This window comes from Typopeltis vanoorti, chromosome 8 (assembly GCF_054136105.1).
Source record: "Typopeltis vanoorti isolate ZY-2024b chromosome 8, IOZ_Tvanoo_1.0, whole genome shotgun sequence".
NCBI classification, from domain to species: domain Eukaryota; kingdom Metazoa; phylum Arthropoda; class Arachnida; order Uropygi; family Thelyphonidae; genus Typopeltis; species Typopeltis vanoorti.
In genome coordinates this window covers 9,419,000-9,437,782 of record NC_143556.1, presented here as the reverse complement: position 1 = coordinate 9,437,782, position 18,783 = coordinate 9,419,000, and the positions used below count along the sequence as shown (strand labels likewise).

The window sequence follows — 18,783 nt, the reverse complement described above, 5'->3', positions numbered from 1 at the left end:
TAAACTAATAGATATTTTTATTTATTATTAGAGTGCTGTGACCCAGGCAAGCTTCTAGGACGTCTGTACTTAATAAGTTTGTTGTTTTCAACACCAGGGGCGTGCGCTGTAGAACTACGATATAAAACGAGTGTTGTTGCTATCATTTATGTAGACTTCGGAAGCTCGTAAAAAGGTGAAAATTGTAAACTGAAAACAATTATATTTTCGGAAATATGTGCAAAAGCTTTTCAAATATTAACACGATGTTCAAAAATATATGTCAGGAGTGGGATTCGAACCCACGCCCACATTCGTGGACCAGAATTCACATTCGCTGCACGCGAAAGGTATTAAACCTTGAGTCTGGCGCCTTAGACCGCTCGGCCACCCTGACAAGATGTATGCGTTAGCTAAACTTGCCCCTCTATAAACAAGAGAACATTTCTTCGTCGTTGATTTGTCAACGTGAATTGTCTTTACTATATATTGCACCCGTGTTTCTATGACCTTTTGAAAATGCTCTTAGATCAAACTGTCACGCGTTCTGCTTAGTCAGCTGCGCGAGATGTGATTCTCTTTAGTACGATAAGCTTTTCTAGGAAATTTAAAAATCGTACAAGGAAGGAAGAGGTCAGCACTTTGTTCCCAGATCGTAGACTTTTGCGCAAATATTTTAATTAAAACAGTAAAAGGGGGCTGGCATTGTTATTTGGGACGTCGCTTTAGTCATAATTATATTTATAGTACTGACACACACACACACACACACACACACACACACACACACACACACACACACACACACACACACACACACACACACACAGAGAGAGAGAGAGAGAGAGAGAGAGAGAGAGAGAGAGAGAGAGAGAGAGAGAATCCCAAAAAATAAACGCAGATGCTACAAATAAAAAAAATAATAATAAAATAAAGATGATATATACTCATGCGTTATCTCTTTTGGGTTTAAATGGTAACTGAATTTCATCATTGGATGGAAGACCACGCCCCTGCTTATGGAAGATATAAAAAAGAATGTTTTTTTTTTTTTTTTAGAGCAAGATTTCGGGTTATCTGACAGCCCATCCGAAGTCTTAATGGGATATGCTACATCGATAGGTTTACAACCTTTCCTGGGTGAAAGTATCATTAAAAAATAAAAAAAAACTAATGAAGGTTATCAACAAGTGGCATTTTAGTATGTATGTATCAGTTTCCATTTTTTTTTTCATTATTTTTTTATGAACGTTTTGTAGGTTTGCGTGTGCGGTAGACAACTCTCGCCATCTTGTTCCTAATCGTAACTAGTGTTATTATCGTATAAGATCTAGCCAGTTTTTTCTGAGTTGCACTGTTAAAAACCGGAGTTTCTTCCAAATGAAATAAAAAATTATTTAGGTTCCCAGGGAGAGATTATCTCTGGAATCGGTTGAAAAAGAAAAGCTTAAGGGGAAAATGCACTAGTCTGTGACTGGAACCGACCATAGAATAGCAAAAGACCTGGTGTTGTACCGTTCTAGCTTCGTAAAGTTACCGCCAGATGATTTTGGCGACATAATTAAAAATAGCAGCAGCAAATATGTATTATGAAAAATTTTTAATGAAAAGAAAATATATTTGTATAATAATGTATCATAATACGAAATAATTAATTTTGTTTAATATTATGTATAAATAACGTATACTTTTAATTATTATATTTACGGCTATTTTGCCTGCTTCTGTTTAGGAGTGCCCCTGACCAGGGGCACTCCTAAACAGAAGTTGAACAAACACACGTACATGTTTATGAGAATTTGGGGATTATTATCTCAATTTTCGTTTCATTTGCCATTCATATAATGCACAAAAGGATTCCCAAAATAATAATGATAATCATTCTCCCTGATAATAATTCGCTGAATGAAAATGGGCAAAATATGGCATTTCCGATTTCATTCAAAAACTCGTACACGTTACGTATGTAGAAGTTACTTTTGCGTGGTAACAAATAAACGCACGAATGCAACGGTATTAACATAAACTCATACGCTAACTGCAAGTCACCGGACGTCATGTCCCATTTTTTATTTATTTATATATTTTTTTTTAAGTTTCACTCTACTGTAGTTAATTCTATCAAACCAAAGGCTTAAGTAGCTACAGGCAAATACATTTTCCTAATAAGGATCACAGCTTGTAAAACCACGCCCCCAAACCCGTAATACTAAGTTCACGTGACTTCGAATAACAATCGACAAATTTTTTTAAAAAAGAGGAAAAAATTGATTTTCTTTCTCGTTTGGCTGCTTATGCACATAATGAACAACGAATGTCTTTTGGAAGGTTTAAAGTAACCGCATTTTAAAAGCTGATTTATGGCAGCATTTCTGATTACGACAGTGCGCTATTCGTCAAGAATAAATAATTCAGAAAACCTGTCCAGTAAATTTATTTATATGAGTTGGAATCAATCCGTGTTTCTTTTTATAGACATTTTGAGGCGTTCGTGATATCAAATTGGAAAATGGTGTGACATAATGAAGTGAAAGTAGGTCATTCGGATAACGATTTTGTCTCAACGATACCAAGGCATTTAATGGAGACGATTTGAATAATTAAGATTGAAAATTATAATGTATCATAAACGAACTATTTCCGAAACAAGTTCATAATAATAATAATAATAATAATAATAATAATAATAATAATAATAATAATAATAATAATAAATCTAAGAAATAAACCTGTAGAATTTTATATATATATATATATATATATATATATATATATATATATATATATATATATATATATATATATATATATATATATATATATATATATATATATAAAAATATATATATATATATATATATAATATATATATATATATATATATATATATTTTTTTTTTTTTTTTTTATAATACCAGAACTCGACATATTACAGGAGACGGGGAGATGCCGTTTCTCATTAAATTTATGTCAAATTAAAAAGTATCTTTGCTCGTATCGTTTCTTCGTAAATTTTCATTCATATATCGAACATTTTAAATTCACCTTCACAATCATCTCATTTTAAAATTCTACGCTTCGAACAGTTTCTGTATTATTTTTAGGGTATTCTTGATTTTTATTCTAAGCAGGCATTATTTAACCTTTACTATTACTAATAGTATTTTTTTTTTAATTCTTCTTCTTCATGTAGCTTCCTCAGTGAGAGGGTGCAGCACCATGTCCTTGCCGTTCTCTCTGTTGGTGGCTTTCCTCTTTGTTTCTGCATAGCCATGTGATCCTGTCCATGATCTTATATCTTCAAGCCATGTCCTTCGTTTTTTTTTTCCTCTTCATCCTTTTCGGAGCCTGTGTAGCTCAGTGGATGTGGCGTTTGCACACCACACACTTGGCCGCACGAAAGAAGACTTGGTTTCGAGTCTAGTTGGCGACTAGAGGAAATTTTTCTAAGCCTTTTTTCGACCGGTTCCCAAGTTTGTCGATCTCTGGCACGGGCAAGCGGGTTTTTCGTCCCGTAAACTCAAGAAAATCGACCGTGGAACCCACATTATTTCAGAGACATTAAATATATTGTGTTAGGGTTAGAGACCACGAGATGGCGGCATATTTGAGCCGTCTCTCTTCACTGTGCACTGCTTAATTAGTGATAGCCTTGGGCCATCTATCTCTGATTGGTACCGGTGGAGACTGAACTGCCCACTCAATCTCCAAAAGTTAGATAGGGCTAAATGGCCTTGCTTACTCCCGTATACGGGAATAAAAAGGCGTTAGCTGATTATTATTATTTTATTATTATGATCCTTTTCCCATTATTTTCCCTTCCAAAACTGTCAATATCCTCTGTCCTGTTGAACCTCTCAGTACATGTCCTGCCAATCTCATCTTTCTCTGGATCATTTCGTGTATTAAAGATCTCTGTGTTCTCATTCTCTGTCGGACATCTGTATTTGTCACATGTTCTGTCCATAGGATTTTCAGAGCTCTCCTATAGCACCACATTTCAAAGGCCATTATCTGTTGCCTTATTCTCTTCTTGAATATCCAGGTCTCACTTCCATATGTGAGAATTGACCACTAATGAACTTATCCTTCTTTTCTTTGTCTCAATACGCACAGAACTTCTGAGCAGATATTTATTTTTCCAGAAGGCATCTTTAGCTATGGCTGTTCTTATTTTTATTTCTTTATCTTGCTTTCCATCTGCAGCAAAGTAGGTGCCTAAATATTTGTATTCTGTTGTATGTTCAATTTTCATATTGTTTATAAATATTTCTGGCTCAGATCTGCTTTCTTTTGAGATTTTCATAAATTTGGACTTTTTTTTTTTTTACATTTATATCTAATCCAAATTCTTTATCTTCTTCTTCTTCTTCTTCTTCTTCTTCTTCTTCTTCTTCTTCTTCTTCTTCAATTAGTGGCTGCAGTAATTTGATTAATTCGTTTCTATTTTCTGCTATTAGAATGATATCATCAGTATATCTAAGGTTGTTGTATTTTATACCATTGATACTAATTCCTGTTTTTTGTTTTTCAATCTTTTTCAGCACTGTCTCACTATAGATATTAAATAGATTTGGTGAAAGGATACAACCTTGTCTAACTCCTCTTTTTATTTTCACTACAGAAGTCTTAGAGTTAAACAGCTGCATTTTCTGTTTGGTGTAAATCATTTTTATAATCTTAAGTACATGATCTTCTATGTCTAATTTATCTAATATATTGAAAATGTTAGTATGTTTAACCCGGTCAAAAGCCTTCTGAAAGTCTATGAAGCATATGCAAATGTTCCTATTTCTAAAAAAAGAATTAATTGTTTTACTCGTAGTAATTCTAATATTGACGAGTCAGAATTACCACTAAAATATATTCTATTAAATAAAAACCAAGTGCCTCAATTATTATTAATTAAATTTATTTAACATTATTTGACACCTCCAGGGAGTCCAAGGACTCATCGAGGGAGACCACCTGCTCTACAACTCCATCTCCACTATTCAATCGACAATTGACTGCAACTTCATTATCGCCATCTACCGCCGATCGCTACTGGTATTTACACAGATGATCACAAACATCCATGCCCACGGCGGGATTCGCACCCGCAGCCTTTTGGCTGGAGAGCGGATACGCTATCCACTCGGCCAACCAGGCAGGCAGTTTTTTTCTCTGTGTAGCCTTGGGACAACGTATCTGCTTCCATAATGCTAAATTGTTAAAAAAAATAAAAGAACTCTTTATTGATTCGATTCTAGTCGGCCACTAGAAGTGATTTTTCCCCTCTGTCTTTTTCCCAGCTGGTTCCTTCATTGGCCGATCTTTTGTTGCAGACAAATGCGTTTCTTCCCTGTAAAAACTTAATACCGTTTTAACACCGCATTTCAGAAAAATTGGTATTATTTAGAGAATAATACTAGTTGGAATTAGAATCATGATATGGCGTCAATTGTTTGCCATCCATATTATCGAAATTAAATTAAGGGGATAAAAATCCCTTATTATTTTACAGCCACTATGCGAAACTCTGAGATCGAAAACTGCAATCTAAGAGTTTCATACCGAAGAACTATCGGCGAATCCAGGCGTAAGTGAACAACTGGTAGTACAACACCAAGGCAACTCGAAGCAAAGGTGGAGCAAGATCCCTCACTCTCCTTGATATTTTCTCATTACGCTTGGATTCGCCGATAGTTCTTTGGCATGAAACTCTTAGATCGCAGTTTTCGATCTCAGAGTTTCGCATACTGGCTGTAAAATAATAAGGGATTTTTATCCCCTTAATTTATTTAACTATGACAGAAAAAATAGCTGTTTGGCGTTTTCTCTTCGTTATAATATATGGGCACACCTTTCTGGCATTCATATATAGTGAAGGTATGTAAGTTCTTTTCACTTAAACTCTGATATCATCCAGGTCTACCTACTCACTGATAAGACCTCAAAAAAGGTTGAAACCAATCTGGGTAGTGACCTCTCCTCATAATGTAATGACAGTATTACATCTCCGAGGAGCTGTGTTTTACATTATGAGAAAATATCAATAATAGTGAGGGATCTTGCTCCACCTTTGCATCGAGTTGCCTTGGTGTGGTACTACCAGGTGTTCACTTACGCCTGGATTCACCGATAGTTCTTCTGCATGAAACTCTTAGATCGCAGTTTTCGATCTCAGAGTTTCACATACTGGCTGTTAAATAATAAGGGATTTTTATCCCCTTATTTAATTAATTTTGCCAGAAAAAATAGCCATTTGGCTTTGTATCCATATTATCGGTTTCAGAGTGGATGCAGAATCTGCGTTCTCCTACTCTTTTCTGCACACTCCTTTTAAGGCGTTCGAGTATTCATTTTATTTCATTTTAGTTCGCATTCCACTAATTTTTTTTCATGTTCTTTGCCACACACTATGACATCAGATGCAGTAGGTGGTTGTGTAAGAATTTATTGAAATTATTTTTCTTTTATATTAGAGAGTAAGCTGAAATCGAGATACCTCGTACTTTGGTTTGCAGGCGGATATTTTTCGTTACAACTTGCATCATTAGTAGTAGGATACGCACTTTGAACAAGATCAAGATAAGATAAGGAATTTACATAAAGAGAAAACACCAAATGGTATTTTAAAAATAAACGGAGACGTAAAAGGTTACAATAACTTTTTTGTATGTAGTCTAGAAATTCGACTGATAATTTAAATTTACTTACAGTTTTCCAGAATGATTCTTCTTAATGCAAATAGATATTCCAAAATAGTTAAATTTTTATTCACACCACAACACACAAAAACACAATCTTGAAAGAATGAAATTTCTGTAATAACCTGAAAAGCTATTTGACTTTTGTTCCTTAGATTTTCTGTCCATTTGGTACACTGTTAATTCCTTAGCATTGGGTCATTCGATGTTTCTGATGTGACTATATGTTTTAGCATTCACATGATTGGTTCATTGTGACACACATGTCCTAAGTTATGTGTTTTCATGAGTAATATCTGGCAGCGAGTGGTAACTTCAAATTCACCTTTTTCATGACTCGTATTCTCCCTTTGATGTTTTGAGCTGTTTTCTCAGTTCGGGGGAGTACGACTGTTTTTCTAATGTAAAATTCTTATGTCACATATCCTAAAATTATTTATTTCTGATTAAGGATTTTATATACTTATTGTTTTCAAGTAGATGGCTCGTTTGTTTGTTTGTTTACATTTTATGCAGTTAGGAAACTGGAATTTATTTTAAACGAATATTAGCTCTCTAATCTTTCTTATCTGGTCGCCAATTGAGTTGTACGTAGGAGAGAAATCGTGTGTTTAGTTCGGAACTCTTCGTTGCCATGGGAAATTATTGCTGTAATAAATTAATGCTTACATTTAGTTTTTTTAAAAACAATATTGACTATTAATTTTACCTGCGATTCCTTGTGCTCTTAACCTATTTCTGTAACTGAAATTTATTTATTTTATTTATTTTTATCTTTAGCATTAGTCATTTTAAGTAACGGATATGCGACAAACAAGGTTTTGAACTCGCCATAGCGTTTTCTTTCAGAAATTTCTTTTGCCAGCACAACAAATAAATTGTTACTTATTATTTCAAATGAATATTAGCTATGTAATATATGCTTGGTTAATTTTTATGTTATCTTTTATTTGACTGTAATATTATTAACAAATTGTATCTACTGAATCTAACATACAGAAATTAAATAAAGTGAAAAAGACAGGTATCTACATATATAATAAATAAATTGTCACTATTCAGGTGAAATATTCTCCATTAAAATTCTACCTATTAATTTAGTACCCATTTCCTTTTGCTTCCAAGAGTTGACACAGTTTCATTGCATGGATTTAAAAAAGTCTCTGGTTAGTGATTAGTTCTTTTGTGGCATGAAATTTTACAAGGAGAAAAAAATATTATGGTCTTACTTAAATTTATATAACACATCAACCACATCCAATTTGTTCATTTAAATTTACACATTTTATTTGAATAAAATATTATTTACAAATTGTATTTACTGAATCTAACATACAGAAAATAAATAAAGTGAAAAATACAAGGTTCTTCCCATTCTTTTGGAATTGCCATCATATGGTTTTTGACAATGTGACTCTCATCTGAAAGTTAATTTTCATCTGGCGATCGTTGGGAATTTATTACTGTAGTAAAATTAAGGGTTCCATATTTATTTTTTAAGCCAATATATATACTTTTGAGAATTATTAAAAGCACAGAATCTTTCGTTATGTTTCCAAAAGCATTTATATGTACCCTTTCTGTTTTCACGTTTTGGGCATCCAATTTCATTTAAATCAAGAACAGACCTCCCTATTAACCTTGTTAATGTTTTTGATTTTTCTCTTCCTTTGGCGAGTAATATTTGATTGTTGATTCTATCATCCAATTTCTTAGTTTGTCCAGAGATCGTGAACCAATTTCCAACTTCAGCTGATGGTTATATTTTATTAACCAAGAATCTGTTTTTTAACTCTTTCAGGTAATTCTTTCCAACTACAAGATGATTTTGTCAATGCATATCTTACAATAATTCCATCAGAAATACAAATTTCTTTAGGAAATAAATTTGAAGTCTTATTCAAAAGAAATTGGCAATCAATTATCCCAATGATAACTAAAAATTCGTATTTTTCACCCGCTGTCGATTTTGCATAATCGTTTTCCTTCATTCTTCTTCTTATCCTTCTTAGATTACTTCATATGGTACCACAAATAATAGTTATTTATTCTTATTATTTCACTGATTATTAGCTCTTATTGTATATTTTATGTTAACTTTCTGTTACAAAATTCTAAACAATTAGAACTTTTCACAAAGAAACTTTCAAAGAAATTTGTGGCTCACCCATAGTTTTTACATTACCAAACACAAAACAGCAGCTGCAGTGGATGAACGATTACCTTAAGTCCAAATTCACTCGACTCTTCTATTTTCTTATAGTACTGTTTACACTTACCATGCCCTACCCTGACAGATTTTTACACAGATGAACCTTTTGTGCAGATGACTCAACAACATGTTTTCACATGCTGCTGGATATACTGTTGGTGTGTTTATATCTTACTTTGTGATGGAAAAGGTAAAATTTGTATGTGTTATCAGGAGAGTACAAACATTTTTTGTATACCAAACTTTAAGAGTTTAAGTCACGTTTTTGGGTTAATTATCTGCTGTATCTCTGTAAAACAAACAAATTGTAACAGTTTGGATTTTCGATTATGTGAAAGAATTGTTTTCAGATAACTCAAACAATGTCAATAGGTAGCATTTGACTATTTCTAAAATAAGCAATACGTGGATATCAGTTTTCAACACTTTTCCCCCCATTCCTGCCATTAATTTCATAGTATTGATTTTTTAAAAAAATAATTAAACAGATTTGCATTAAGGTATAAAGTTGTGAATTTAAATATCAAGTTCTAATCAGAATAACTGAGTAAAAAATTCACTGTGGAAAAACACAACAACAAAAGCACACATCTTTGTTCATTACAGTTTACAATTGCATATTTTATTTTACTGAAATACTATTTACAAGTATATTCAATGAGAAAAATTCGAAACAATAAAATTACCTAAAAATATTTCACAATATTTAGTTTAGACTCTTAACATTTTCCAAAGAGTTCAATGAATAAAATTTTTGTTACTCACTGTTTCTTGGTTATATTACATCAAAATAGCTGGTCACGCAAAAGAATTTTTAAATCACATACCATGGTAACCACACTTCCATACATTTGATATTGTGTCAGTCTGGAAATGACACCATGCCTCCCTAAACATTCTGTGTATTCTTTTTTCACCAAATATACACAAACAGTTTTCGTAAATCGTTCAGAAATGTCTGAAAATAAAGAATCTTTATTGAATTGGATAAAATCTTGAAAGTCTAATTTTACCATTGATGAATTTAAATGATTAGCGATAATCTTCCTCATGATACGAATAGCTGGTAATTCAGTTTCCAAAAATAGTAAATGATTATCAATATCCTACATTTTTGGTGAAAATCTCTCAGCTTCTTCACTACTAATAGAAAAAAACTTTACTTCTATCAAGTATTAGTTCCCCATCTTGGCATTTCAGAATATAACAATCACCAAGGTCCATTTCGTAGTCAACTGTTCTTTGCAAGTAGCCGGGGTTAATGGATCACTTCCTGCATAACTTTTCCCAAGTGGTCCTGGATAAATACATCACAATGTACGTGTCTTCTAAAATAATAATCGGTTTCCATCCTATTAGAGCTATGTGAAGAGCTTTGCCTCATGCTATTTTCCTGAAGAAAAAAAGTTTCAATGACTTTTGTTGCTCACCCATTATTTTACTTTACTTTCCTGGATACAAAATACCACAACAGAATACGTTAGCTGCACAAGATGAATGAATTGCCATAACTGCAAAGACACTTGATGTATTCGTTTTTCCATATAGTACTGTTTACCTGACCCATAACCCTTACCGTTCCTTCCAAAATGAAACTTTCATGCAGATGATTCACGGATATGTTTCTACATGCTGTTGGATATGATGTTGATGTGAGATTATCTTACTTTGAGATATCATTGGCAAATCTTATCTCTGTGGCTCGAAGGGTATTCTATATTATTTGTCCTTATTATGTTAAGTATTTTATCCTCCAAAAGTGTTTTTGATGTTAGACCATGTGATTATTTCTCTCACTCATATGTCCGAAATTGTTGGGATGGGAAAAAAAATAGCATTAGGTGGTGGAAGTGAAAAGGTCGTCAAGAGGGTGACAGAGGCCTTCCGTGCAATGCTCCCCCACCCTACCCCACACCCTAAACCTATTATCCCCCTTTTCTCCACACTCTCCTCCAGAAGATGTCTGCTTAGGCTAGTAGAGATGAGGGAGCTCATCATTTGCAGATATCTTTTAGTGATGTCACCTCCAACTGATACTGATAACTTTTGGAAAGAAAAAATAAAAAAGCGTTTATTTTTTCCTCTCCAAAAGTTATCCGCATCATTTGGAGGTGACATCACTAAAAATATCCCCAAAAGATGAGCTCACTCATATCCACTCGACTGAGCAGACATCTTCTGGAGGAGCTGGAGGAGAATAGGGGGTAATGAGGTTAGGGGTTGGGTTGGGTTGGGGGAGCATTGCAGGGAAGACCTCTGTCACCCTCTTGATGACCTTTTCACTTCTACCACTTAATGCTATTTTTTTCCCATCCCAACAATTTTGGATATGAGTGAGAGAAATAGTCACATGGTCTAAATTCAAAAACACTTTTTGAGGATAAAATACTTAACATAATAAGGACAAATAATATAGAATACCCTTCGAGTGACAGAGATAAGATTTGCCAATGATGTCTCAAAGTAAGATAATCTCACATCAACATCATATCCAACAGCATGTAGAAACATATCCGTGAATCATCTGCATGAAAGTTTCATTTTGGAAGGAACGGTAAGGGTTAAGGGTCAGGTAAACAGTACTATATGGAAAAACAAACGAGTCAAGTGTCTTTGCAGTTACGGCAATTCGTTCATCCTGTGCAGCTATTGTATTCTGTTGGGGTATTTTGTATACAGGAAAGTAAAGTAAAATAATGGGTGAGCTACAAAAGTCATTGAAATTTTCTTTCTTCAGGAAAACAGCACAAGACAAAACACTTCACTTAGCTCTAAAAGGATGGAAACTGGTCATTATTTTAGAAGACACGTGCATTGTGATGTATTTATCCAGGATCACTTAGGAAAAGTTATGCAGGAAGTGGTCTGATATCCTCAGCTACTTGCAAAGAAGAGACGACTATGAAATGGACCTCGGTGAGTGTTATATTCTGAAATGCCAAGATGGGGAACTAATACTTGATGATACAGGAGCTGATGGAAGTAAAGTTTTTTCTATTAGTTGTGAAGAAGCTGAGAGATTTTCACCAAAAATGTACAACATTGATAATCATTTACTATTTTTGGAAACTGAATTACCAGCTATTCGTATCATGGGGAAAATTATTGCTAATCATTTAAATTCATCAATGGTAAAATTAGACTTTCAAGATTTTATCCAATTCGATAAAGATTCTTTATTTTGGGACCTTAATGAACATTTCACGAAAACTGTTTGTGTATATTTGGTGAAAAAAGAAATACACAGAATGTTTAGGGAGGCATGGTGTCATTTTCCAGACTGACACAATATCAAATGTATGGAAGTGTGGTTACCATGGTATCTGTTTTAAAAACTCTTTTGCATGACCAGCTATTTTGATGTAATGTAACCAAGAAACAGTGAGTAACAAAAATTTTATGCATTGAACTTTTTGGAAAATGTTAAGAGTCTAAACTAAATATTGTGAAATATTTTTAGGTAATTACATGTTTCGAATTTTTCCCAGTGAATATACTTGTAAATAGTAATTCAGCAAAATAAAATATGCATTTGTAAACTTAAATGAACAAAGATGTGTGCTTTTGTTGTGTTTTTCCACAGTGAATTTTTACTCAGTTATTCTGATTAGAACTTGATATTTAAATCCACAACTTTATACCTTAATGCAATTCTGTTTAATTATTTTTTTAAAAAATTACTACTGTGAAATTAATGGCAGGAATGGGGGAAAAAGTATTGAAAACTGATATCCACGTATTGCTTATTTTAGAAATAGTCATATGCTACATATTGACATTGTTTGAGTTATCTGAAAACAATCGAAAATCCGAACTGTTAGAATTTGGTTGTTTTCAGAGATATAGCAGATAATTAACCCAAAACGTGACTTAAACTCTTAATGTTTGGTATACAAAAAATGTTTGTACTCTCCAGATAACACAAATACAAATATTTCCTTTCCCCACACAAAATAAGATAAAACACACCAACAGTATATCCAGCAGCATGTGAAAACATGTTGTTGAGTCATCTGTACAAAAGGTTCATTTTTGAAGGAACGGACAGGGTAAGGCATGGTAAGTGTAAACAGTACTACAAGAAAATAGAAGAGTCAAGTGACTTTGGACTTAAGGTATTCGTTCAATCACTGCAGCTGCTGTTTTGTGTTGTCTTTTGTGTCTGGTAATGTAAAAATAATGGGTGAGCCACAAAATTCTTTGAAAGTTTCTTTGTGAAAAGTTTAATTGCTTAGAATTTTGTAACAGAAAGTTAACACAAAATATAAGATCAGAGCTAATAATCAGTGAAATCATAATAATGAATAACTATTTATTTGTGGTGCCATATGAAGTAATGCGAAGAAAGAAGGAAAACGAATATGAAAAATCGACAGTGGGTAAAAAATACGAATTTTCAGTTATCATTGGGATTACTGATTGCCAATTTCTTTTGAATAAGACTTCAAATTTATTTCCTAAAGAAATTTGTATTTCTGATGGAATTATTGTAAGATATGCATTGACAAAATCACCTTGTAGTTGGAAAGAATTACCTGAAAGAGTTAAAAAACAGAATTCTTTGTTAATAAAATATAACCATCAGCTGAAGTGGGAAATTGGTTCACTATCTCTGGACAAACTAAGAAATTGGATGATAGTATCAACATGCAAATATCAAATATTACTCGCCAAAGGAAGAGAAAAATCAAAAACATTAACGAGATTAATAGGGAGGCCTGTTCTTGATTTAAATGAAATTGGATGCCCAAAATGCGAAAACATAACGTGTTCTTTTAAATGCTTTTGGAAACATAACGAAAGATTCTATGCTTTTCATAATTCTCAAAAGTATATGTATTGGCTTAAAAAAATTAATATGCAACCCTTAATTTTACTCATATAATAAATTCCCAATGATCGCCAGATGAAAATTAACTTTCAGATGCGAGTCACATTGTCAAAAACCAGATGATGGCAATTCCACAAGAATGGGAAAAACCTCTGAAAAACAATGCAAATTTAACAATAAGAAGATTAAGGACCAAATAATAAGATTGTATTTTTCACTTTATTTATTTTCTGTATGTTAGATTCAGTAAATACAATTTGTAAATAATATTTCACTCAAATAAAGTGTGTAAATTTAAATGAACAAATTAGGTGTCGTTGATGTGTTATACAAATTTAATTAAGATCATAATATTTTGTTTTTCTCCTTGTAAAATTTCATGCCACAAACTAACCAGAGAGTTTTTTTTTAAATCACTCAATGAAACTGTGTCAACTCTTGGAAGCAAACGGAAATGGGTATTAAATTAATAGCCAGAATTTTAGTGGAGAATATTTCACTGGAAAAATGACAATTTATTTATTATATATGTAGATACCTGTCGTTTTCACTCTATTTAATTTCTGTATGTTAGCTTCAGTAAATACAATTTGTTAATAATATTGCAGTCAAATAAGAGGTAACATAAAAATTAACCAAGCATATATTACATAGCTAATATTCATTTAAAATAAATTCCAGCTTCCTAACTACACAAAATGTAAACAAACAAACAAACAAGCGATCTACTTGAAAACAATAAGTATATAAAATCCTTAATCAGAAATAAATAATTTTAGGATATGTGTCATAAGAATTTTAGACTAGAAAAACAGTCATACTCCTCCAAACTGATAAAACAGTGCAAAACATCAAAGGGAGAATACGAGTCATTAAAAAGGTGAATTTGAAGTTACCGCTCACTGCCGGATATTTCTCATGAAAACACACAACTTAGGACATGTGTGTCACAATGAACCAATCATGTGAATGCTAAAACATATAGTCATATCAGAAACATCGAATGACCCAATGCTAAGGAATTAACAGTGTACCAAATGGACAGAAAATCTAAGGAACAAAAGTCAAATAGCTTTTCAGGTTATTACAGAAATTTCTTTCTTTCAAGATTGTGTTTTTGTGTGTTGTGGTGTGAATAAAAATTCAACTATTTTGGAATATCTATTTGCATTAAGAAGAATCATTCTGGAAAACTGTAAGTAAATTTAAATTATCATTAGAATTTCTAGACTACATACAAAAATGTTATTGTAACCTTTTAAGTCTCCGTTTATTTTTAAAATACCGTTTGGTTTTTTCTCTTCATGTAAACTAAAAAAGAACACCATTATCCAAACATTAGTAAACAAGATAACGTTAATTCGAAAAAGAGGTTGTTATTTGCCAATAATAGTTTAGTAATGTCACCTCCAACTGATAATGAAAACTTCGGAGCAAAAACAAAAAGTGTTTGAGGGACACCAACATATAATTAAATTATTCAGAAAAGCCTAAACACACCCGTCATCACGACATACTCTAAGAATTCCCACCCTTTAACAATAAATAAAGTATGCATTTGAATTAGAATATGAATATAGAAGAAAATACGGATGAGCTATGGAAAAAAAGTGTGTGCTTGAATGACACAAGTATATAATTAAATTATTCAGAAAAGCTCGAAACACTGGCGACATCACGACTTACTCTAAGAATTCCCACCCTTTAACAGGAAAGAAATACCTCAAAATGTATTGGAAAATTAGTACAGCCATCTATAGAAGAAAAAAAACTGTATGTTTGAGTGACATTAGCATATAATTAAATTAATCAGAAAAGCTCGAAACACTACCGCCATCACGACTCTACTCTAAGAATTCCTACCCTTTAAAAGGAAAGAAATACCCCAAAATGTATTGGAAAGTTAGTACAGCCATCTATAGACAACCAAACACAAATTATGACGACCATGACGGATGTGTGTCATCCTGGTAAAATTGCAAGATATCTTATCTCGAAAACATCTCCCACAATTCCATAGCCAAACCAAAACATCATGTGATATCACAGAGAGACATATGTTCCCCAGAAATTCCAAACACATAACTTCACGATTCTTATCTCTAAATATCACCCACAATGCAATAAATTAACCAAACACACCACGTGATGTCCCTAACAGACGAGGGCCCCAGCGAAATTCCAAACATTCCAAACTCTATAACAACACACATCCACGTCACGATTCGTTATCTTATCTTGATCTGGTTAAAAGTGCCCCACCGATCACGACACGATTCCTTATCCACTAATATATCTCCCTTTTCCATTCAAAACAATAATGCCACTTATTTACAACTAACGAATGACTTATCTACATCTCATAACAACACACACCCACGTCACGATTCCTTATCTTATCTTGATCTTGTCAGAGGTGCAGCACCAATCACGACACGATTCCTTATCTCTAATGATCACCCATAGTTCCATACGCGAACTAAACAAACAACGGACGTCACACATACATATGCCCCCAGGGAAATTCCTAACATTCCAATCTCATAACGTCACGCCCGCAATGATGTCATCAAATGAACAACCAATCACGTCACGATTCCTTATCTTATCTTGATCTTGTTCAAAGCGCCTTCCCTACTACTATCATTCGTTTCGTTCCAAGTAAATGGATAATGTACAACTGTTAATGTTATTTTATCCCAAATGCACAGATTCCATGTTCAGCTCCCACAGACTTTATGTTGCTTTAATAAATACTTCTGAGGCGTTTGGTTTTGCTTGCGGGGGGGGGGGGGGGACAACTGCCTTGAACAATAACTTGATTCCATATGAGGGCATTACACCAGGGGCGAATGTTGGTCTTGTTGGCATTCATGGAGTGAGAGGTTTGATTGAAGTCTGATTAGCGGAATAATAAATTACTGACTATTTATAATTATGTATTTATAAATTTATGTGCATTTAATCATACAAATACAACATTTATTTTACAAATGATATTCTATCTTTTTCAATTTAGCTACTTGAATACAAATTCTACCCTCCGGTTCTTCTTTATGAAGTGGTCAATAACATCGTCATAAAAAGTTGTAACTTCATTTTGACGCACATTTTGGTTGTAACTTCATTTTGACGCACACTTGTAAAAGCTGCTGAAGCTCACTGGCTAGAGCTACGTTAACTGCGTATGGCTTGTGTTTAAACAAAAGAGTGAGACGACGTGAAATGGCTATGCGCGCGCATGAAATCACAGTGCTGCTGCGAGGACCTGGAAGCTACTACAATAGAGCAAGCCAAGGTAGCTTTGACTAGACGAGCAAGCATCTGCCTTCGATATGCAAAGCTCAATTATTGCTGCGCAAGCTTAAGACGTCTACAAAAATAAAAGCCTAAATGGAATGCTTATAAATGCATGCATTTATTAAGTAATAAATATGACTTCTTTCCCAATTAATGAGCTTGCGCAGCAAGCATGGAGAATTTGCCCCTTCATTTACACGTGATGATATAAATGTCGCAGGACTTCGCGAGGTAATTTTTGCACTCATCCAGTGAGTCACTAATAAAATATGACTTCTAAGCAACGGGTAGCCAAAGATTCGGTTTAAAATTCTAAGCGCTTTTTTATCATTTTCCCCCTTAAGTTTTTCTTACTTTTTATATACTTTCAAAAGTAAACGAAAAAATAAGCGACTTTTAAGCAGTTTAAACTTTATTTTAAACTCAATCGAAACCTTATCAACAACCCCAGAATATTTTGCCGCCTTCCTGATGGTTATCTTCTGTATTTTTAACAAAACCTTCCCACCACTTATGTTTAGTTACTTTCACTTTTTCGCTTGTTGCTCCACTTGCCCCTGTGTCTGAATCAGTCAATATTTTCTTCAGGATTTGCCGCTGACTCTTCAAGGCTCGAATCTTGTTTTCAGATTATTTCATTTTTTCTTCAGTAATGTTTGAGTGTTTTAGTTCACATCCGAAAGCTGCTCGACTTTGAGATTATTTTTTTAAAAACTCTCTTTTCAACACGATATTCAGTTTTATTCTGATCACGTCCAAATGGTGATCAGCTCTTATTCCAAATCCCGTGTACACTTTTCTGTCCTGAGCCCGTGTGCAGATATTATTATTATTACATAACACCTCCAGGGAGTCCAAAGACTCATCGAGGGAGGGCACCCACTCCACAGTTCTCTGCCTATACCACTCCACCAACCGCAACTACCGTCATCATCTACACGAACGCCATCTACCGCCGACCACCACCGCTAATATTTTCACAGACAATCACAAACATCCACGCCCACGACTGGATTTGAACCCGCAGCCTTTTGACTGGAGAGCAAATCCGTTGACGACTCGGCCATATCACTACCAACAATCGCATACTCCATAAGGCTTTTCTTATTTCTTGTGTTGTCTTCTCTCTACGTGAATGTGAGTGCATCTTTATGTTGGAACGTGATCTTAGTAATGACTGGTCCGTGTCCTGAACAGAAATGCAGCAGATACTGGTCATTTTATTAGCTTTGCTCTTTTCTCCAAATTTTTCCAAACCATTTGTCTTGTATTTATTTCATCCTCTACTGTTTAGGACCAACTTCAGCTGCCTTCTCATGACCCGAAAAATTCCTCCACTTCTTCCTTAGTAGGAATAACTAGTTGTTGATGATTATATTTTTAAATTTAATATCAGATAATAATGACAGTAGTTTACGAATGAAATATTGAAAAATACGATGAAATTAAAATTTAGAGAAAGCTTTTGAAGAATTATTTAAAAAAAACAACAACTAATAAATACTAATAATATGTTTGAAAAACCAGCGATTTTATTTGTACTCCTCGCTGTCTTGTAAACATCTCACCTGTTTACCATGTTTTGAAACAATCTCGCATGCAAGTTAAAAATAAATTTAAAGGGCGTCTGCACGAGTGTCGCAAGTGGAATGATTTGGAAATGCGCACAAGCGTGACGAAGTAAACAGATACATGTTTTACTTACAAAACACCCGATCGCCCTGCATTCGTTTAAAAGGACGTAGTTTTAAGCCTAGGGCGGAAATTTTC

The 18,783-nt window shown here is 33.7% G+C and overlaps 1 non-coding gene across 1 annotated transcript; it reads right to left on the bottom strand.

Moving 5' to 3' along the window:
* Positions 1–260: 260 nt before the first annotated feature.
* On the bottom strand, positions 261–376 carry TRNAL-CAA (transfer RNA leucine (anticodon CAA)). The gene is made up of 2 exons: positions 339–376; positions 261–306 (listed from the first exon to the last, which is right to left on the bottom strand). It is a non-coding gene; the product is annotated as a tRNA-Leu (tRNA).
* Between the last annotated feature and the right edge of the window lie 18,407 nt (positions 377–18,783).